The following is a 23537-nucleotide window of genomic DNA, read 5'->3' as shown; positions in this document are numbered from 1 at the left end:
ACTAGGCAAACCCTAAAGATGTTGAGATGTCAATCTAGTGAAGCACTAAATTACTGTCGATTAGTCAGTAACAGGTGATCATAACTTTGTTCATTCTCAACTCATGGTTGCCATCAAACAGCAGTGAAACGGACCCTTCAATCCTTTGAGCAGATAAAAAAATTACTGGAGGAATTCAGCAAATCAGGCAGCAACCATGGATCGAAATGGTAGTCAACATTTTGAATCAAAATCCTCTATCAAGACCAAGATAAAACATGTGAAATGGCATATATAAAAGGGAAAAGAAGTTGGGGGGAGGAGCCCAGAGTTGATAGAGTTTTGGACAGATGGTGTGGGAACAGGTGAAGTGAAAAACCATAAGGAAGCAGGTGAAAGAAAAGTTAGAGAGAGAGGAAAAAACAGTGAGTATAGTAAGTAAAGAAGAAAAGGAAACTGGAAGCAGGTGTGGTTTGGTGTTACCTAAAATTAGAAAAGTCAATCTTCTTGCCCTTAGGTTTAAGGTTGATGGAATAGTTTTAAGTTACATGTATAAAGCAAGATTCCAGCATCGGCAGCTTTAGTGAACTCATCGGGTTGAAGAACTGCATAGACCATCAAAACCCCACTTTGCATTAATCCTAGTCACTAATCCAGCATGACCAGTTTCCTCAACCATTTTTTTTTGAGGATATTTATAGCACAGTTCCTCCAAGAGACTCTTAGTTTACAAAAGCAGTTCCTCAATGATCGGAATCTCTCTCTTCCTGTTTCAGCAACTGGGGGAATTCATTTCATGTTGTTCACACAGATTCAAACTTCGGTTGATTTTTTTTTCTAGTGAACTCTTTGCAAACTGGTAGTTTCATCTTCATTTAATTGAAGCTCAAAAATCAGTGTGGATATTTCATAACATTTATATGCATTAATATCTATTTCATTCCTTGAACTGTCATATGTGTTAGGTTTAAATTAAAATATGTGGAGTAGAATATTCCATTTTTTATTCCATTGAAAGAACTTGCATGGGTGCGTCTGCAGCGATTAAGAATTTTTATGCATCTGTACTTGTTTGACACTGAACTCTCATATCAGAAATGGCTGGCATCAATACAGTATGTTTCAGAGCATTCTAAAACCTATGGAGGGCTCGGGGGAGGGGGGGGAGGGGGGGGAGAACCACGCTCCACTGACCATTAACGGCTCGATCATTGAGGTCGTCAAGAGTATCAAGTTCCTTGGAGTGCACTTGGTGGAGAATATCACCTGGTCCCCTAACACCAGCTCCATAGCCGAGAAAGTCCAGCAGCGCCTTCACTTCCTGCAAAGGCTGAGGAAAGTTCATCTCCCACCCTCCATCCTCACTACATTCTATAGAGGATGTATCGAGAGCTTCCTGTGCAATTGCATCACCGCCTGGTTTGGAAGCTGTACTTTCTTGGACCAAAAGACCCTGCAGAGGATAGTGAAGTCAACGGAAAATATAATTGGGGGCCCTCTCCCTACCATGAAGGACATCTTCAACACTCGAAGCAGGCAATGAACATGGTGAAGGACTCCACACACCCCTCACATAAACTGTTCTCCCTTCTGCCATCTGATAGGAGGTACTATAGCACTCGGGCCCTTGTGTCCAGATTGGGCAACAGTTTTTTCCCCCAAGCCATCGAGCTCCTGAATTCCCAGAACACATGTGAATAGTGTACCATGGACCTAATAATGTCTTAATATTTTAATGTGTTTAACTTCTAACATATAAATATGCTCTGAGGTCCTGGAGAAACGCTATCTCGTCTTTATCATGCGAGCATGGTATGAACAATAATAAAGACGACTTCACTTGAGAAATAAATTTTCAAATGAAATTGATGTTGTTGATTGAAGGCTGGGGCATAAGCTAATTTTAGTGATGTGTCAGCTACTCTGCTTTAATAGTGTTAGTTCAGGGAGGAATGCAGTTAAATACACTAACTGAACTCGCACTTTTTTTTGAAGGGTGCCTTAAGATCTTTTCTGCCTATCTATATAGGTCCCTGGCTTAATACCGCATGCAAAACTTCTCACTGCTGAGACTGCCGCAATGAACTGATGTCTTCTCCAGCCCTCAAGATGGAGACAACCCCTAACCTTTTGAGGTGAAAGGGCGAGCACTGATTTAACAGACAAGTTAATGTAAACAAGCAACAATTCTTAGAGTTGTAGATTTTATGAATTTATGTTATCCTCTTATAAGAATCTTGCCCATAAACTTGAAATTAATGCTGAAGTAATTTATAGCACAAGGAGAGTTTGGTAATCATGAAAAAATATGCAGACCGTTCACATCACAGAAATTACAAACTGTTACTATCTGAAAATTGCTGAGATTTAAAATTATAGCGATCGTTTTACAGTATTTTTCAACTTTTATCTATTAGCCATTGTCCATATATGATTTTAAATGGAGTATTCCATCAGGATTGCCAAAGCTCATCCCAATCTGTTTTTTTTTTCCTGATGTTTACACATGCACATTTTTGATTAATGTTCTTTCACTGGAACCTTGTCCTGGGGTAAAGAAGCTACATATAACAGCTAAAAAATTGAAAGGAAATGTAATCTGGGGCTTTTTTGGTTTATATCTTGTAACAACTTTACTGGATCCATGGGGGTACTCCTGAAAAGGCAGCATGGTTAGAGCAGCGGTTAGCTATTACAGCACCAGCGACCAGGGTTCGAATCTGGCACTGTCTGGAAGGAGTTAGTATGTTCTCCCCATGTCTGCATGAGTTTCCTCTGGGTTCTCTGGTTTCCTCCCATAGTTTGAAATGTACAGGGGTTGTAGGTTAATTGGGTTATTTTGGTGGCACTGATGAACTCTAACACGTTGATTTGTCCTATTCATAATTAAGTGTCCAGCAATTTTATTTAGACATACACCACAGTATCAGGCCCTTCTGGCCCTCATGCCCGTGCTGCCCATTTACACCCAATTAACCTACAACTCCGTACGTTTTGAAGGATGGTAATAAACCAGAGTGCCAGAAGAAACCCACACAGACATGGAGAATGTGCAAACTCATCACAGACAGTGCTGGATTCAAATCCAGGTCACTGGTGCTGTGACAGCATTGTGCTAACCGCTAAGCTAACCATACCACCCAAATGCAGGTCTTTAATCGTAATTCAGGTATGTTTTGCCTCCAAATATGCTCAATGGACTTCCCTTTGATCTGCTGAGCATAGTCTATTCTCTCTGATAGGGCATTTGTTTTATGAAAGCTGGTTCAGCCATCCTTAGGCTGGAACAGAACGAGGCATCATTTTAATGTTTCACCAAATTCCCTTGCTTGTAAGGCATCAAGAATCTGTGGATTATTCTTGTGCACACCCACACAAAGTGAACTGGATGAAGTGCAGTTGAGCGGGATTATAATTGGATCTTAAAAGCTGGAAAAGAGAGATATAATGCATTTTCACTGTTATGCCTGAAGAAAAGCTTTATTAAATATGTTATGTTCATTGTGTATGATTTTAATGAATGTGTTGCGATCCTGAAATAGTTAAAACTAATCTTGTGCTATTTTCCCAGCCTTAAAGTTTTATTATTCTTGGATAGAGTTATGATGGCTGTAGACTCAAAGTTACAGCCAAATGGAATCCTCTCTCAGGTTAATTTTAATAGATTCAGTTCCTGAGACAGTGGTTATACCCTTTGTTTTGATCCTGCCTGTTATATAATTTCCCTACAAAATCATGCAAAGTACTTTTTTCATTAGACAGTGGTAACCAAGCGTATTTAATTTTTTAGGCAATAGTTGTGATTGATTCCTGCTTTTGATACTGAAGGGAAATCCATCTGGAGCAGAAATTATATCCGGCAGCAGTTGTGCGACAAAGCTTTAATGTTCTAATAGAACACCATCTGAGATGCAAATATAAGTAATCTGCCCACTGTAACACTAGGCTACAGAAACCACAAAGGCCCTGGTTTGCATCAGCTGTCTGCATGGAGATATCCGATCTCGGTTACAATTAGCCTTGGTGTACTTTGCTGGAAAAAGGAATGGAGAAGTTTTTAGTCTTTTTTTTATTTAGACATATAGCACAATACAGACCTACTGGCCCATGAGCCCATGCCACCCAAATATCCCAATTAACCTACAACCCCTGTACGTTTCAAACTATGGGTGGAAAATGGAGTGCCCTGAGGGAACACACGCAGACGTGGGGAGTACGGACAAACTTGTTACAGACAGTGCTGGATTCAAACTGGGATCACTGGCGTTGTAATAGTGTTGCCGCCCAACCGCTACGCTGTGCCGCCCTTTTGCTAGAACTTGAAAGGTTGGAGATCAGAATAGGATGTGATAACTTTCAAAGCTGAAGAAGGTAGAAATATTAATTGTTTAGGCAGAAGCTTCCAAAAGAAGGCGGCATTTGGGAATACTGGATCCCCAGGGCACAATGCACTTTATTAATATTCTATGGAGACATCTGCTTCAACGTGCTCAGTGCTCTGATGTGTGATGTCTTCAGGTCACACGACTATGAGGAAAAGTTTGATAGATCATAAGACATAGGAGCAGAAATAGGCTATTTGGCCCATCGAGTCTGCCCTGCCATTTAATCATGAGTTGGTTCATTTTCCCACTCAGCCTTCTCCCCATAACCATTGATTCCCTGGCTAATTGAGAACTTATCAATCTCCATCTTAAATACACACAATGGCAGCTTCCACAACTGCCTGTGGCAACAAATTCCACAGATTTTCCACCCTCTGGCTTGTCTCCGAATGGACTGAAGTAAATATAGCCTTTCATTCCATCCTAGCCCATCTTGAGAACGACATGTCATACACCAGGCTGCTGTTCATTGGCTTCAGCTTGGTGCTTTATACAATCATACGCCAGAAGCTGTGCTTACTGGACTCAACGCCCGCTCTGTGACTGGATTCTGAATTTCCTAATGGAAGGAGCACAGTCTTTCCAAGTTGGCAGCAGAATGTTGAGCACTGTCACACTGGGCAATGGTGCACCACAGGGCTGTATGCGCAGCCCACTCCTGTCCATGCTACTGACCCGCAACTGTAACTCCAGATCCAGCTCTTAACAGTGTCATCAAGTTTTCAGATGACATGACAGTCATTGGCCTCATCAGCAACAACAATGAGTCACATTAAAGAGAAGAGGTGGAAAAATCTTGTGAAATAATGCGAGAATAACAACTTGAGTCTCAATGTGGACAAGACAAAGGATGACTGTGGCCTTCAGGAGGAACAGGGATAACCATCCTCCACTTCACATTAATGCTCAGTAGTGGAGCGATGGAGTCCACTAAAGAAGTGGTCTACCCTGGACACACATCTCCTCACTTTATCAGAAAGGCGCAACAGCGACTGCACTTCCTGAGAAGACTGAAGCGGGCAAGGCTACCAGCCACCATCCTGTCAACTTTCTACTTGAGAATGTCCAGGTCGGCTGCATCAGTGTGGTGTGGTTGCTGTAGAGCAGTGGTTTTCAAATCTTTTCTTTCCACTCACATATCACCTTAGGTAATCCCTATGCTATCGTGATTAGTAAGGGATTACTTAAGGTGGTATCTGTGTGTGAGTGGAAAGAAAACCACAGCTGTAGAGCATCAGATGGGAGGTCAATCCACAGAATGATGATTGTAGCAGAGAGGATCACTGGGGTCTCCCTCTCCTCTGTCGATGCGATTTTCCGGAATCATTCTTTAAAGAGGGTTTGCAAAATCTGCGAGGACCCCTACCACCCTGTGAGAGCATCTTCCAGCTACTCCTGTTGGGAAAAAGATAACTGAAGTATTAGAGCCAGAACTACCAGGCTGATAAACAGTTTCTTCCCATGGGCAGTGAAACTGATGAATGACCTGCTAAAACAACTCTTTGTGACTCATTATTTATTAATAATAAAAATGGTGGTGCTGCTCTGACGCTCTGACGGCAGCACTGCAGCTGTTGTGAACCCCAGGAGAGAGTAGACACAGCGCTGCTCTGAAGGATTCAACCGCCTGATCCCAATGTCGGTGTCTCTGTACAGGCATTCAACGGCCTGTTAGAGGAGCTAACAATGTTAATCCTGCAGCTACAGAAGTCTGTGTCCAAGATGGCAGCAGGGTTCGAGAAGTAGCAGACTCCGCCAAGCAGTGGAACAGTACAAGGCACCAGTGTTATTTACTAAGCCAGAAGCAATAGTAGTTACAAAGTATTTTGAAACATCAAGTCATCAGACCTCTTTAAAACTCATGAATTTCTTGATGAGTTATTTTCAGAGCAATGTTTCTTTATACAATTGATTTTTTTTCCTCTCTTACATGGAGGTTTCAGTACTTGTGATTTCTGTACAATGATTTCACAAACCCAAGCATGAAGTGCCCATGTAGAAATGGACACAGCAGGGCTGCCCTCTCTCTCTCTGTGTTCTCCTTTGACCAGGAGTAACACATAACAGTTCTTTGGCTTGGCTTCGCGGACGAAGATTTATGGAGGGGTATGTCCACGTCTGCTGCAGGCTCATTGGTGACTGACAAGTCCGATGCGGGACAGGCAGGCACGGTTGCAGCGGTTGCAAGGGAAAATTGGTGGGTTGGGGTTGGGTGTTGGGTTTTTCCTCCTTTGTCTTTTGTCAGTGAGGTGGGCTCTGCGGTCTTCTTCAAAGGAGGTTGCTGCCCGCTGAACTGTGAGGCGCCAAGATGCACGGTTGGAGGCGAGATCAGCCCACTGGCGGTGGTCAATGGGGCAGGCACCAAGAGATTTCTTTAAGCATTCCTTGTACCTCTTCTTTGGTGCACCTCTGTCTCGGTGGCCAGTGGAGAGCTCGCCATATAACAGTACCTTTCTGGTTATTGTGCATGTGTATCGTAAGTCTGTATGTGGGTTATGTCTGTATTCATGTTTCACACTGTTCTGCACAATTGACCAGAGAGCACTGTTTTGTCAGGTTGTACTAATACAATTGTATAGATTTGAACTTGAAAAGGTAGAATTGAGGTGTTCTGTTGAGATTAAAATATTTATTATCTTGGAAGGCTTTTTTTTCTCTTTCTATTGCAAATCGCAGAGGTAACCAAGGAAAATATATCCTTAATTATCCTATCAAATAAATGTTGGTGATGGAAAAGTTAAGATTGTGGAACTGGCTAATGGTAAATAACTCATTGGATTTCATATTAGTATCTGCTCCAACAAAATACTCTTCAGGGAGCGAATAACCTGCTGTACAAATGGGTTTATATAATAATCTAATATATATAATAATAAATATAATATATAATAATTTATATAATAATGACAGATTTGATAATAAAAGTCAATTTTATAAGGATACTAAAGTACTGAGAGATAATGTTGAATCATAAGGACTGGCTAAGTATAACTTTTTACTCAGATAAAATATATTGTTAATCTTGATGGTGACACAACCCCGGAAGTGATAAAACAGTTATCCATGTCTTTATCTTATTGCCCCCCCCCCCCAACAATATTCTCAAATTAAAACATCTACAAAACAATTTACAAAAAAAATCTGTAATTAACAACCAATCAAAATCCACGGAGCAAAAATCATAACCTTTTTCAGTTGGCCCTCAAATCAGACATTTTACAAAGAATTGGTCATGTATGGCCCATGAGTAAACTCGGGAGTTTTGGCACATTACAATTTAGCAACAGTTTTGTGTATAGTATTTGTTTATATTTGTTAATTGTTTATACCACGGTTTCTCCTGAAGTTTCTGATTTAGCAATAGTTTTGGATTTGTTTGTCTTATTTCTCACTGCAGCTTCCAGATGAAGCCATTGTTTAATAGCATGTTTTATGTGGCGATCAGAGCATGTGATACATTTCTCGTGTGTAATGATCAGTTGGAAAGGCAAATTAGCAGTGTGGATTGTTTTTCTTGGAATGATTGGGTTTTTATGTAGTTTTTCATCAAGATGAGTCCTGCCCATACACCAGGACAGAGAAAGTATTAATTGAATTCAAAATGGATCTTTGGCTTGGTTTGTTCCTAAGGAACAGAAATCAGAATTTATTGTCATGAACAAGTCACGAAATTAATTGTTTTGCAGCAGCATCAGAATGTGAACATTCATTTCACCTTTCCACAAGAAATATAGTGCACAAAGGGTCAAAGTCAGGCAATGTCTTTGGTTCATTGATCATTCAGGAATCTGATGGCGGAGGGGAAGAAGCTATCCTTGTGCTGCTGAGTGCTCGTCTTCAGGCTCCTGGACCTTTTTCCCCGATGGTAGCAGAGTGAAGAGGGCATGACCTGGATGGGGGTCCTTGAGGATAGAGGCTGCTTTCTTACGACACTGCCTCTTGTAGATGTCCTCAATGGAGTGAAATCTGGTGCCTGTGTATGTTGCAGGCTGAGTTAACAACCCTCTGGAAATTTTTCCTCTCCTGAGAGATGGCACCTCCATACCAGGCAGTGATGCAACCAGCCAGAATGCTCTCTATGGTACACCTTTGGAAGTTTTCAAGAGTCTTCGGTGACATACCGAATCTCCTCAAACACCTCACAAAGTATAGCCGCTGGTGAGCTTTCTGTGTGATTGCATGGCGTGGAGGCGCCAGGAGAGATCCTCGGAGATGTTGAGACCCAGGAATTTGAAGTTCTTGACCCTCTCCACTACTGGGCCCTCGATAAGGACTGGATCATGTTCTCCTGAATTCGTCCTGAAGCCCACAATCATTTCCTTGGTTTTGCTAACATTGAGTGCAAGGGTGTTGTTCTGACACCACTCAATGAGCTGATCTATCTCCATCCTGTACGCTTTTTCATTGCCGTTTGTGATTGGAATTGTGTCTGGCCATACAGTCATGGGAGTATAGTGAGTAGAGCAGTGGGCTAAGCACACATACTTGAGGTGCACCTGTGTTGATAGTCAGGAGAAAATGTTGTTTTAAAATTCAGAATGAATTTTAAAACAACATCTTCAGAATAGGATGAGCAAGTCAAGGATTTCCATGTCAAGGGGGTGCAGAGGCCCAGGGTTTGGAGTGTCTTAACCAGCACTGTGAGAATAATGGTATTGAAGGCTGAGGTGTAGTCGATGAAGAGCAGCCGTATGTATGAGTTGCTGTTTTCAAGGTGATCCAGAGCTGGGTGGAGAGCCAGCGCTATTCCATCTGCCGTGGAGCGATTGTGACGATAGGTGAATTGCAATGGGCCTGAACCTTTGCTTAGGTTCATGTTAATTCTGGCCATGACCAACCTCTCAAAGCATTTCATCACAGTAGCTGTTAGTGCCACTGGGCGATAATCATTGAGGCAGCTCACGCTACTCTTCTTGGGGACCAGGATGATTGATGCCCTTTAGAAGCAGGTGGGAACCTTCGACTGCAGCAAGGAGAGGTTGAAAACACTCTGGCTAGTTGGTTGCCACAGATTTTCAGTCCCCTGCCAGGTACACTGTCAAGGCTTGACACCATGCAAGGGTTCATCCTCTTAAATGATGTTTTAATGTCGGCCTCAGAGACAGATATCACAGGATCCTCAGCCTTTGCAGGGATTCTGGTAGGCACTGTTGGGTTCTTCTTCTCAAAGTGCAAAGTTGGAAATTCAGCCAGTTATAATGCCAGAATTCCTGTTCATGTTATTAGAGGAATAACATGAGGTCAGGCAGTATTTAGTTTTAGTAGATGACCCCAGAGGACCCATAAACCCAGCAGAAATAGATGTTCACCAAGACAAATGGTTACTTAAACAAAAGTTGCTTTTAATTATCTTTAAACATGAAAATAGAATCACGCTTTAACTTATTTCTGTTGACTTACTTAACCTAACTTAACCCCCTTCTAATTCTAAGCGCATGTGTATGTAATGTGTGTGTAAATTCAGCAAATTTCTTTGGTTCACAGTCAAATCTCACTTCTCATTCCTCCAAGTTCACTGGTTGCAGGCAATTCTTTATACTGTGCACAGAATTTAACACTTATAATGTTCACCAGGCTTTGGTGCTTGAAAAATAAATGTTTACCACTCAGGAAGGTTCTTGTTGATTTTCAGAGAGAGATTTGTTGTTCCAGGACATCCACAACTGATGTACTTCCATCAGCCACTCCAGTGTCTTGCAGACGAATCTTGCCCTTTCAGGGTTCTCCAGATGATAACCTCTTTCTTTCAGGTCACCACAGAGTTCTTTTTTGTTTCCCTTATTCCAAGTGAAGGATTAAACAGCCAGTCTTCTTCTCTTGCTTGAACCACAAGGATTTTGACCAGGCCATCTTACAAATGGGCTTTCCATAAGCTTGCCAGCTTGTCCTGTTCCAGTCCCAGCTACTGTCTACTGGCTGTAACACTGTACAAGTGATCTCTGTCTCTGTCTGTCTGTCTGTCTCTCTCTCTATCTGAGAGAAAGCCTGTTTGACTCTCTCTGCTTGCAAGACCACATGACCCTTCTAGAACAACAAGTTCTCTTCCAGACAATCTGCGGCTCCAGCAAGATCTTTCATCTGTTGCCTTTTGTAAACAACAATCCATTAGTGAAGTCTCTTGAGCACTCTTCAAAGCTCTTGCAAAAGCTCTAAGGCACTGCTAGGTCTAGCATGGGCAAAGCTCCAGGATTTCAAATAAGATCAGTTGTAAAGTGTTTGTATGTAACCTACTCTCACAAACCTTTCCCAGTTTATCTCCCCAGAACATATCTATATATTCTGTCATAATGATCTTTCATCAGCTTGTCCTTTATGTTGTGTGTTAGCATTTCAAGCAGATTGTATTGGATTATTTTAGGAAGAAAACTGCTGCAGAATCTTAAATAAAGTATTTCAATGTAAGTGGCTTTCATTGAGTATTTTTTCTTCTGTCCATCAATCTTTGGTAAAACGAATGGCATCGTGAAACAGTAAAATATGCTCTGTGCTTGGGGTGTCCTTCATATTATTGTTTGGAAGCATGTGTCCAAAATTGCTTGGCATAGGACAGCAGTGAGTTGCTCGATATTTTGCACTCAATTTTGTATGAAGTGTTCATTTTCAGTGAGCCTTTGAGTAAGTGTTCAGTTTTCCCACACAGGTCGTTTTCACTTTTACAGCCAAGGCGTGAAACCAAAAATCTCAATGTCCAGTGGAGCATCAGCTGCCCCTGAGAATTGAATTAGGAGTCCAAATTAACACAGCATTGTGATTTTCTGTGTTTTCAGATTTGAAGTTTTAATTAACTCTGCAGTTTGCTGGTGCTTGTGTTTGTCTATGTATTTACTGCTTGTTTAAAAATTTTTTTTTTTAAAAATCACGTTCTTATCAGGTGAAAACCAAATCCAGGAAACCCTGGATATCGAGGAACATCGAGTGCTGGATAAGGAGAAAGAAAAGGAAGTCAGGAGCACTAATTGGGGACTATTAATGGGGGAGGCCTGTTCAGAGTATAAAAGATGTAGTGATGGCTTAGAAAGGAAATTGACCTTACCTGCCTCCCACCTCCACCTTCTAGCCTCCCCAGCCCTAAACCCCACCTCATCTCCTGTCTGGCTTCCCCAGCTCCCTACTCCCCCCACCCCCCAGTCGCCCAACACCCTCGCTCTTGTGTCCTCCCTCCCATATCCACCCAAGGCCATTTGCCTGTGGTCCTCCTCTGCCCTTCTTCCCACCATTTTATTCAGGCACCTGTCTGCATATTAATCATGCCTTGATGAAGGACTCTGGCCTGAAATGTTGGTTATGTATCTTCATTTTACTATCTAAAATGTTTTTTAAATTAAAAAAAAAAATTTTTTAGACATACAGCCCATTTCAGTCCACAAGTCCATACCGCCCAATTACACCCCATTAACCTACACCCCTGGTACGTTTTGAACGATGGGAGGAAACCGGAGCTCTTGCAGAAAACCCACGCCGACACAGGGAGAACATACAAACTTCTTACAGACAGGGCAGTATTCAAACCCCAGTCCCAATCGCTGGTGCTGTAAAGGCATGCATTAACCACTATGCCAACCATATTGCCCTGATCTGCTGAGTTTCTTCAGCAGTATTTTTTAAAACAATCAGTGTCTGCAGACTTTCGTGTTGCATCAGGTTTGAAGGTGTTCTGTAAGTATATTAAGGGCAAAAGAAAAATGTTCACTGTATTCAGAAAGGAAACCTGCTTCATAGTTGAAGAAAGTGAAGGGGTAGGTGAATATCCATTGCAGGTCTTCATAAATGAAGAGGAGGTACTCGATAGCTCATTAGGCTCCCATCCCTACTTACTGCTGGCTGTATAGACTGTGACCTCTCAAAGTAGAGAAGGAGCATTTAGGATTGTATGGAGAACCAAACAAAACTTGAGTGAATAGTGGAAGGAGGGCACCACCTCTGAAATTATCCAGCTGTTCCAACAGGCACCTCCAGACCAATTAGTGGAAAAAATTGAGCTTTCCCTGTTGGGCTAAACAGCCTTCTCAGAAACCCATTAAAGCAGAGTGGAAACAAGTCATCCTCATTTACAAAGGATTACTTAAGAAGAAAACTGTTTGACTAATTAATCCTTTGAGTACTATGTTATTATTTGTGTTAAAACATAAAAGCAGGATTGACACCTTACAGTGACAAATAATATTGAAATGTGTTACTTCACAAAAATATTATTCTATTTTTGATGGTACAAAGTCACCTTGTCATTAAAAACCTGCTCTGAATGAATTCCCACAATTTAAATGTATGTTCATTGTAAAACAGTGGCAAACTTTGTTCATCCACACATCTATTCGTTAACTCCTGTTGTATGCACTCTGGAATTGTCAACTGGAATGTCTTAGTTGCAAGTGAGAAGGTCTTACTCACATTTACAGACAGTATCTTGCAAAGCTATATATTTAATCATTTCATGCCAGTCATTGAAGCTTTGGGTACAGCTCCCTTCTTCCTTATTGCACATGTACTTCGTGGAGCTGAAGTGCTTGCTGTGTTAAATATCATTTTATCCCTTCAGCCTCCATAGCTGAAGCAACCCCACCGTATAGACACCGTTTTTCACAAGTGGGGAAAGCAGCCAGCTGTTCACTTAATTCCCCAGAGTCTGAAAAGGCTTCCATGGGGCAGTGGACTACAGGAACAAGTGCAACCGTCAAATAGCATTTATCCTGCAGAAAATGTATGTAGGATGGGATATGGGATGAAAGAGATGATAATATGCATAGGGACCGTGAATAATAATGCGAGCAATTCTCAGCTCATGTGCAAGATATATAAAAGATTGTGAATATAAGATGCAGAAGAAGCTATTGATCCTTAAGTTGAGAGGTGGTAGATGCATCTCGAGCCCCTTTCACACTTGCCAGTGATCCCAGGAATCGGACACCAGACGGCCTTTAAAGTGGCAAGTGTGAAAGCAAAATCTGCTCAACGCCGGTGTCAGATGACATCACCTCACACTGGGGATTGCTGGCCTCGACCCCTGGTACGATCCCTGGCGCCTGCAGACGCCGGCGTTGAGATCAGGCAAGTGTGAAACTGGCAGTTGCATTGCAGACATTTTCTATTAAAGGTAGAACAGATCAAATGTGGGGAAAAGCCCTTGCAAATGCAAAAGCATTCAGTGTCCCAGTTAGGAGTGAGCGAGTGTGAGAGGCCAAACCCCTATTCCTATCCCGGGACACTGAACAGCTGATTTACTGGGATGCAAGTGTGAAAGGGGCTATAGTTACTTAATGCGGAACATTTTTGTCAGGTAACTCTCAGAAAAGGAGCCTGTTCCCTTTCCTTTGCAACCCAGTACTGTATGTTAGTACTTGGTGTGAGAAAAAAGCATTTGTCTCCTATTCGGTTATTGTGTGCTTCTTTCCATTTTTTTGTGAATTCAACATAATTTCAAGTGCACGTGGCAGGATTATATTTAAAAAGACTACAATTCTCGGAGGATTTTATCACAATTTTTTGGATAATTTTGGAAAACAAATAAACCTAAGCATAACTTTGTTTGGATGTCATCATAAAAGCATTTCAGTAAGCATACATTACTGCGAGCCCACTTAATTTAAATATGTAGACATATAGCACAGTAACAAACTCGTTCCACCCAATTAACCTACACCCCCAGTACGTTTCGAATGGTGAGAGGAAACTGGAAACCCACGCAGACACGGGGAGTGCATACAAACTCCTTATAGACAGCGCGGGATTCGAACCCCATTCCCGATGACTGGCATTGTAAAGGCGTTGTGCTAACTGCTGCGTTAACCGTGCCGCCCTGTGTGCTCTCAGCAGCTCGACCAGAAAGGATGCTTCAGAGTATTTGCAATATAGATGCTGCTTTTGAAAAATGTGCAATTGTTAATGTAATCTGTTTCCAAACTGTTTGTTCACTTTCCAATGATACATTACCTGTAGTACTTAATCACTCGTGGGTAATATAATCTGGTTTCATCTGAACAGTTCAACTGGTCACAGAGCACTGGTCCATTTGTAACGGAATTAAGGAACCATTTAAGAGCTACAGAAATACTGTTGTTCAAGGAAACTTTGTCATGGGTTACAGATAGATAATCATTAACCATTAAAGCTAGTGCAGAGTGGGATCAGACAAATCACTCTAAGATTTCTTTCCTGACTTTCTCCCAGGCCATTTACTACAAAAGCAAAACAATTGGATGTAGCAACTCCAAATGAAAACAGCAAGTTAAATGGGGTGGCTACTTCCATCTTTATCTGTTGGAATGTCTATAAATCTGGATATTGCTTGCAAACGTGAGCCCCACTAATGATGTCTTAATGAATGAACAGCTTGTTTTGTGTTGTTGAATACTTGCCAATATTGCATTATTCGATGCAGACATGAAGATGGTTTGATTGGCATCCTTCATCATTAAAAGAATTATGTTTTCACCCAAAATGTAAATGACCAAGGACATTTTTATTTTGATAAGTGACATTGTAACTTACCCTCGAACAATGTGCCATATTTTTTTTACATCTGTAAAATTGTTACCCTGATGGGAATATTCTCGCGAGCACTTTGTCTTATTGAATAACAATTAACTAATCCCCTTGTTACAATAGTGGCTCCAACACCACAAAAGGACTCTACATTATTGTAATGCCAATTTCTTCTTGCACAATGGTAACTAAATATTTATTATCTACTTTTTATATTTCATATCTCTTTTTAAATTTAATGTATATTTTTCGTGAATAAACTGGCTGCAGCAATTTTGGTGCCTTATATAGAATGTACAGTATATGACAATAAACACATCATCAAAAAACAATCTAATCTTAATGGAATGCCAAACAGTCCAGAACTTGATGGGTGGGGCCCCACATCCACACCAGTTGAGATGCATCAATGCCATGCAGTCATCTTGACTGCTTCTGGAGGAATGACCTTGCTGGGCAAAATTATTTTGGAGCAAGATCAGCCAGGGCTGCAAAAAATATATATAATTAGATCATGTGGATGAGCCTGAACAAAGCCCACTCCTGAAGTTCCTCTGAAGAACTTTTGAGGTAAAATCCTGCCTCTAGTTTTTCTCTTTACCAAAGCTGTTAAGTAACTAAAAATATAACTATAAATGTATTGTTTTAAAAATGAAATGTATGCTTTCATTTCTTCCTTACAACTAGTTTCACGAATGAGTTTGAGACATATATTACCTATGCAGGATCCAAGAGAAGATTCCCTGTGTAAATGATGGGGAATTTCAGCAAATTCCTGCTGTACTTTTTCCCCACTTTGCAAACTGCTTTTTTTGTAACTTGAGTTAATTCTTGTGTTTTGTAAGGAAGAAAGTTTGCCTGACCGGTATTATCAAGATGACTGTCCAAAACCTGAAAGCAATGTTGTTTCCTAATGTTTCCAGATGTTTTTTATAAGTACTGTTTCTCTAATGGGTTTACTTAAAGTTTGTTTATCTTGTTTTCGTCTTTCTGATTCCATCTCGTTCTATCCATTTTCCCCTCCCTTTGAACCCCTATGCAATGTTACCAAATAGGCCCCCAATTAGATTTTGACTGATAAGTACTTCATTTAAACAAATTGCCTTCCTCCACTTTCTACAGTATATCCAAACCTCTTTTGATTTGAAGACCCTGTTTTTCATTGAACCTTTTTCACCCTGGCTGAAGTTTCTCTCTTTGAGTAACCTTTTTCTCATTTTCCTGAACCTGGAATGCAGTGGTCCTCAACCTTTTTGGTTTAAGGCCCACCTGGCTTCTGGCCTAACATGGCATGGCCCACTCATGGCAATGACTGAGCAATATTTTCAAGTCAAAAAGGCATTTCTGTAAGAAACATGATTATCCAATCTGAGGTATTTTATTTAACCTTTTAAAGATCCACATGAAAACATGGCCCACTGGTTGAGAAACACATGGGACCTGACATTGTAATACTTTCTTCCATGACAACCCTATTTTTATATAGGGTGCCATTAAATTATTGAGACATTTCCAGGTGGTTCATAGTAATGTTTTGAATGAAACAATTGACACTGAGGCACATGAGGAGATATTAGTTCAGATGATGAAAGAAGCAAGATTTAATGAGCCTCTTAAATGAGGGGACATGACAAGGTTAAGGGAGGAAATTCCAGAGCTTGAGGACCAATCAGCTCAAAGTACAGCTGTTAATGCAGAACAAGTACAATTTGAAACTAACAAGAAGCTAGAATTAGAGAAGTACAGAAAATGGAAAGTTGTACGATTGGGAAAACTCTACAGTGATGGTAAGAGGAAAAATGTTGAAATTGTGCACGTATTGATGAGTAAAAGGGGCAATGGATGCCTGGATCTTGAATTGTAAGTAGAAAAATTCCACCTTTTGTCTATTTTCCAATACCACTATAGCCTTTTCACCCTTGCTCGTCTGCTACGCAAACTCCATTTTCTTACCCTACATGTTTCCTCAATATATCTGATTTATTATTTCCCCCTTCACTTTAAAACATGAGATATTTGTATCAATAAAAATGTACTACAAATAGTATATTTTAACACTTGGCTATATATTAGGATCTTCGCCAACCTTCATCCCTTCCCTGCATTTTTTCAACACAAGGTAACTACAGTACTGATCAAGAAGCACATCTCAATTAATACAATACACAAATGTGGAATTTCCTGGAAAGCCGTATGATCTGCTGTGTTTTTCCAGCACGTTGTACTCAGCATCTGCAGTCTTTATTGTTTAACCCCCCCCCCCCCCACCCACCCACCCATCTTAATTAATTCAATGTTGGCCACATCCCCTTTACCCCCCTCGGCCCGCCGCACCTTCCCCACAATCTTACAGCATGTTTCATCTAATTATTTTTTATTCAAGTCCACAGTTGTAATAAAGATCAATTTGTGCAGAGGTTTATTGCATTTATTGGTCACTTACCATCTGCTGTAACCCCTAACAGAAGGCTGAATTTTGCCCTTTACTGATTTTAAATTTGAGTCCCTTTTATGCTCAGGATTTAATTCAATTTTAATTTACTGTTTTGATTGCATTACCTTTATCCACTTAACAGTGGTGGGCTCACAATTAGACTCAATGTATTAATTTAAGTTCTTTGCATTAGGTAAGTCACAAGTAACTTGTAATCATCTCTTTTCTATGCTACCCCACCCTACCATTTCTGTCTCTCTTGCATGTAAGTATGTTGTTTGACTGAATTGTTCACAATTGTTAATGAAAATGCCCTGAGAGAAGTTGAGCTGAAAGTATGCACCTTATCTTTCAGTTGGAATTATGACATGATGATGGATGAAGTCCAGTGAAATTACTGTTTTTCTTAATTCTCTTAATGAGAAAGCCTGTCAGCAGTGATTTATTTGATACTGGCTGTAAACTGTTTCGTTTGATCCCATTATCTGTGCTCTCAAACCATCTCTTTGCCTTGCAGCAAGGAGGCCAATTGATATATGGCTTTTTTTGGCGGGGAGAATGTTGCTTCAAAATTAGCGGAACAGGTTGCTGGGATGAACTAGTTATAGGGCACAGTATTTTTTTGTTTCTTCCTGTTATCGTTGGTGAGGCATGGCCAGAGATTAGGATCTGACAGTCCCCTTTTTATGAGACCTATCAGTAACTGTAAAGATAGATCTCATTCCCAGCTTTTAAATTAAGAGTAATGGCCCATTAATCAGAGCTGTTCCCATTGTCTGGTCAATGTGGTGTGGAAGATTTACACCGCTTTGGTCAGAGGCTGCAGATACTGACATTTTTCTTCTTTGTGTGGTCATTTAAAAAGGCTTGGAAGTTGCTGAAGGCTCATCTCTGTCTCTTTGGTGAAATACCATCATCTAAGGAAGCAATTCCAGTTGTTAGTGACTTCTGTAATGTTCATAAATGACTTGAAAATGTTTAAATACTTTAATTGGATGATTTGAGATGGATGTATGTGCACAGCCAGGAGAATCTTTTACACTGAAGAAGGTTGTGCACTGAATTCATAAATTAGGACTTCAAAGGTTTTGTGATATTCTTTGCTGAAATCCTGTACAGGATTTCACTGCCACCATCTTGATTATTGGGTCTAATGGACATTGCTTTCAGCTCTTTAATTTATCATGCCCAATTTGTATAGCAATATGGATCAGCTTTCAGTGCTCTGAAATTACACTCATTTCAATGGTTTAAAATTGCATTTGTTTGCTTTAGATTCCTATTTATGATTCTTCACTAACGTCAGCTTGGACCAGAGGTGTGAATTGATAGCTAGTACGTTTGGTGAAAAGACCATTGGGAGTGGTAGTGTCAGAGGGGGCAAATTAAAGTCACTCAGCTGTCTGGGGAACTTCAGCTGAAGAAGTTGCAACTGCTTCTAAAGTGGTATAACCCATATTCTGACTTCCCAGTATTGCAGTGTTTTGATTTTGTGTGTTTCCAGAGGAATACTTCCCAAGATCGTGTTCTATGGCGAGCTCTCCACTGGCCACCGAGACAGAGGTGCACCAAAGAAAAGGTACAAGGACTGCTTAAAGAAATCTCTTGATGCCTGCCACATTGACCACCGCCAGTGGGCTGATCTCGCCTCCAACCGTGCATCTTGGCGCCTCACAGTTCGGCGGGCAGCAACCTCCTTTTGAAGAAGACCGCAGAGCCCACCTCACTGACAAAAGACAAAGGAGGAAAAGCCCAACCCCAACCCACCAATTTTCCCTTGCAACCGCTGCAACCGTGCCTGCCTGTCCCACATCGGACGTCAGTCACCAACGAGCCTGCAGCAGACCCCTCCATAAATCTTCGTCCGCGAAGCCAAGCCAAAGAAAAAAAAGAACACATTAGGTTGCTTGATCCAAGTCAGTGTGTTTGTTGATGATGACTCAATGTAAATTAGGACAAGGAAGCAAACAAACTGTTATGGAGGAAATCTTGCATTAACTTATAATTTTTATATCTCAGAATGTGCCAAAGAGCTTCAAGAGTGTAGTCATTGTGGTAACTTTGGAATAAGGCACCTCGTTTGTGCACAGCAAGCTTCCATCAGCAATGAGGAGACAATCTGCTTCAAAGCTAATTGGTTGAGAGACATTGACCAGAACACAGAGGAGAATTGCTTTGATCTTCTGTTGAAAATATGCCTTTTCTTTGAAATTGTTTTTTCTGATACCTTAACGGGCAGATGAGGTTTCAGTTTAACTTTTCATCTGAAGGAGAGTATCATTTGCTTCAAAGCATTCAATGTGAGCTGTGGCTCACAATGTCTTCAGAACAATTAAGATTAGGATTATTGCACAGTGAAATCTTTCCCTTTATGTTAGAAATTACAAGTAAACATTTGTCAACATCATTTGCAAAAGTGGAAGGTAAATGTTAAAACACTCAACTCTCAAGGGGTATTGGAATATTATCTGGAGAACAAAAACAATGGTGGCACTGCCAGAGCTGCTGCAATGGCAGTACTTTCGCTGGTGCGGACCCATGGAGAGTGGGAGAGAGGAGGCATAGTGTCCCCGTGCAGGGTCCAACCACCCAGTCTGACTGCTGTCCTCTCCATACAGGCTATAAACTGTCTGTTAAAGGAGCTGACGATGGATTATTTTAAAATTTGCCACGGCGAGCTCTGAATCCAACATGGCGAGACCTGTGTTTGGCAGCGGCCATCAGGGGTTGCAGACTCCGGGCAAGCAGAGGACTGGCACAGGGCACCAGAAACAGGAAAACCATTCCCCATTTGAGACAGAGAAGCAGAGGAGATAACCCACGAGATAGTGACCATGGCGGCAAACCAGCAGGAAGCATTTAGACTGAAGAACACACAGGAGGTTGCAGGCGAAAAACCCACACCAGCTGCAGGTTGCTGGCAACTGAGGTCAAGAGACTCACACCAGGCTGCGGACTGCTGGACACTGGCTGAAGCTGGCTAGAGGGGTCATAATTGAGATGCAAAAGGGTGCTGAGGGTGTTGTGATCGTGACAGAGGTTTGATCTGGAGCTCAGGTTTCCGATGGTTTGGACTGAAGGCTGTATGGCTGTGGAAGCGCTGGAGGCCAATCCATGGATACCAAGTGATTCTGGAGGGACTCTTTTGCTTCTCTTTCTCTGACTGTAAGGTGCACTGGACAATTTCAGCTGATGGCAACTCATTATCTTTCTTACGGTAGACTAAAGAAAATTTTGTGTAATATTACACTTTCTGTTTGATGACGTGAAGATAAAAGAATCTTGACTACAGTTAGCTTAGTGGTTACAGCGCCTGTGACCCGGATGCGATTCCAGCGCTGTCTGTAAGGAGTTTGTATGTTCTCCCCGTGTCAGCTTGAGTTCCCTCCGGGTGCTCCAGTTTCCTCCCACACTCCAAAACCTATTGGGGTTTTAGGTCAGTTGGGTGTTATTGGGTGGCACAAGTTTGTGGGTGAAAGGACCCGTTATCGTGCTGCTGATCTTTTTAAAAAAAATGATTAAAAGCTCTTTTAATCTATGTCATGTATTTATGACAGAATATTCAAATTTGAAGCTTTGAAGAAAGAAAAGCAAGTCGATATTCGCCCAGTAGCAATTAGACAATATCTGTCATTGACTTACATGGAAACATATCCTGATATGGAGTTCGCCTTTCTGGACATTGCTGAAGTCAGGAGAGCAAGCTCTAGGGGAGCCGCGACATACAGCAACAATAATATCAGAAACTGGCTGACCAGACAATTGGATTGAAGAATTCAAACACTGTAAACTTGCGAGTAAAATGATTTTTAATTTAAAAAAAAAATGTTTAAATTTAAATTTAGATTCAGCACAGTAACAGGCCATTTCTGCCCACAGGTCTGTGCCGCCCAATTTTCACCCCATTAACCTACACATTTTCAACAGTAGGAGGAAAGTGGAGCCCCTGGGGAAAAGCCATGCAGACACAGGGAGAATGTACAAATTCCTTGCAGATACCGTGGGATTCGAACCCGATCCCGATCACTGGTGCTGTAAAGGCACTGCGCTATCTGCTCTGCCAACTGTCCTGCCCGATCTGATCATTTAACTGACTTTTTGAATATTTAGCAGTAAACATAATAAAAATTGGGCGTGTTTATTGAAGGTGGAAAATGAATGAAGTGGTTTGGCCTGAAATGTTGACCTGTCTATTGCCTTCCTTGGGCAGTGCCTGACTCATTGAATTCCTCCAGCAGTTTGTGTGTTGTTCACCTTACAGACCACCTACCTACCCGTCTGCCCCATCAGATATCTCCTGCTCTATCTGCAGAAGAATCTGTGGTTTGTGGTCCTTCTGTTGTTGATGTGTGATCCTGATGCTCATGGACTCACAAGTTCTAAACCCATCCCAATTGTTCCTCCACATTGCATGATTATGGTCCAGGCATTTCATGAGTCAGTAGGACGATTGCAATTTTTCAAGATTTTGTAAATGTCTGTCCACATGATTATCTTTTCCCATGATCGGGTATGGAATAATGTCAATTTTGGGAGTCTAGTTTTAGACCTGTGACTGACATGGCTTGTCTAATGAAACTGAGCATAATTAAGACCTCGGTGTTGGATTGGGAAAAGGCACAGACATTGGTTCTTTTATTATTTCAGTGGATTTGGAGTATTTCACAGAGAAAATGGCAAACTTTCCATTGCCTGAAGCAGCCATATAGGTTTTAGAAGCAAACAGGATGACGGTGTTCATTCTTGGCCAGAGGGCCGTGAGTTTTGATTTTGTGATTTTTGAAAGATCCTATTCTTTATTAAACCAAGACTGTGCTGACACCTTGAAGGTTATGGTGAATTTTACTGCAGTGGATGATGCATTGATCCACTGAGCCATCACAGTTTTGAGATGGCAGCTGTCTTCGGCTGTAGACATACAATATCGGAAAGTAAGATAGGCAGAATACGTTCTGACATTTTGTTTCCTGTCTTTTTTCCACCCACAACCCCCCCCCCCAAAGTGTGCGTGCCCTCTTGTGTTGGAATTTCCTACTGGACCTCATGGTCTTGGGTAAAACAAATGTTGCACATTTTACGAAGATGCTCGATAACAGGGACAGTAGTTACATGATGGGAGCTAAAGCAATTGGGAATCATGGGGGGAATTTATTTCTGCACTCCTTTGAGTAACTTGGTTGCCAGAAATAGTCATTTGACTTTCCTGCCTGTTCACCATTACCTTTGACTCCTCTGCAGACCTAAAGCTGCCTTTCTCAACTTAAATACATTCATTGATTTAAACCTCCGCAGCTGTCTGGGGTGAAGAATTCCAAAGATTCACGGCCCTCTGATAGCAACATTCCAAGTGGCAGTCAGAGCACAACTTGTGAGAGGATGAAACCATGTGCTGATCACCACATATAGGTAATATGAGAGTAAAAGGATTCTGGTATATTCTTAGCATTTCTTTTTTTAATTTAAAGTGCTTTGAAAAAATGTATGGGGACATTTAGTTCGATTCTTCTTGCAAAGTCGTAAACTAGTTGCATCAGATGATGAAATTGCAGATGTCAAATGACTTTGTTTCTTTCAGCTTGCATTGGACTGACCATATTACAGTGGGAGAAAATGTACTACAGACATCCATTAACTGTGACAACACATCGTGAGGTAGTGGCATTATTCCCTATTTACAAGAACAATTCTAAATTCAAGATGTATCTTGATTACACCTTTTTCCTGTTTGAGATTTTAATGGATGCAAGGTCCACATTGGAGAAATTGTAGTGTATGCCTTCTTCAAGACGTAAATTTACGTGTTTATATTATTGCATTTTGTTAAGGTGCAGGCATGGAACAGGTGTAAAATTTTAAATGATAATATTTTTATGAAAGTATTTTTGCTTGAATGCCTCTGGCTGTGAGACAGGTATTGTCACCTTGTGATAATGAAAAGCCTGCCATTCTTTGCTGGGAGGAAATGTTGTACCAAAATACCCACAAGGCATTTGCTTCACCTTTTCAATTTCTAAAAAATTGCTTCATAAGGAGCAAGGCAGTAGAAAATTACCCTTTTCATTTTTGAAGAAGAAAGGAAAAATAGCCATGCTCCATTGAAACAGGTGTTTTTGGCCAACGGAGACGTTGCGTGAACTACCCATTTGCACTTGACCTGATTTTCATGTTCCCCACTTTCCCATCGGCCAAATAACTTGTTCACGAGTAAAACACAAAAGTCTGCAGACACCGCGATTGAAGTAAAAATGCAATGATGGAGA

The 23537-nt window shown here is 41.2% G+C and overlaps 1 protein-coding gene across 3 annotated transcripts in view; it reads left to right on the top strand.

Moving 5' to 3' along the window:
• raraa (retinoic acid receptor, alpha a) overlaps positions 1–23537 on the top strand; it is a 657787-nt gene that overhangs the window by 129455 nt on the left and 504795 nt on the right. For 2 of the 3 annotated variants that reach the window (XM_069906794.1, XM_069906796.1), the window contains one exon: positions 22853–22929. The gene's annotated coding sequence lies outside the window, so the exon portion shown is untranslated. Of the gene's footprint in view, positions 1–22592; positions 22684–22852; positions 22930–23537 lie in introns of those variants that run through there. The other variant, XM_069906797.1, reaches the window with a different exon arrangement.

Source organism: Narcine bancroftii, chromosome 12 (genome assembly GCF_036971445.1).
Source record: "Narcine bancroftii isolate sNarBan1 chromosome 12, sNarBan1.hap1, whole genome shotgun sequence".
Taxonomy (NCBI): Eukaryota; Metazoa; Chordata; class Chondrichthyes; order Torpediniformes; family Narcinidae; genus Narcine; species Narcine bancroftii.
Note: the sequence above shows the minus strand (reverse complement) of the source record. Positions and strands in the feature narration are given on the sequence as shown.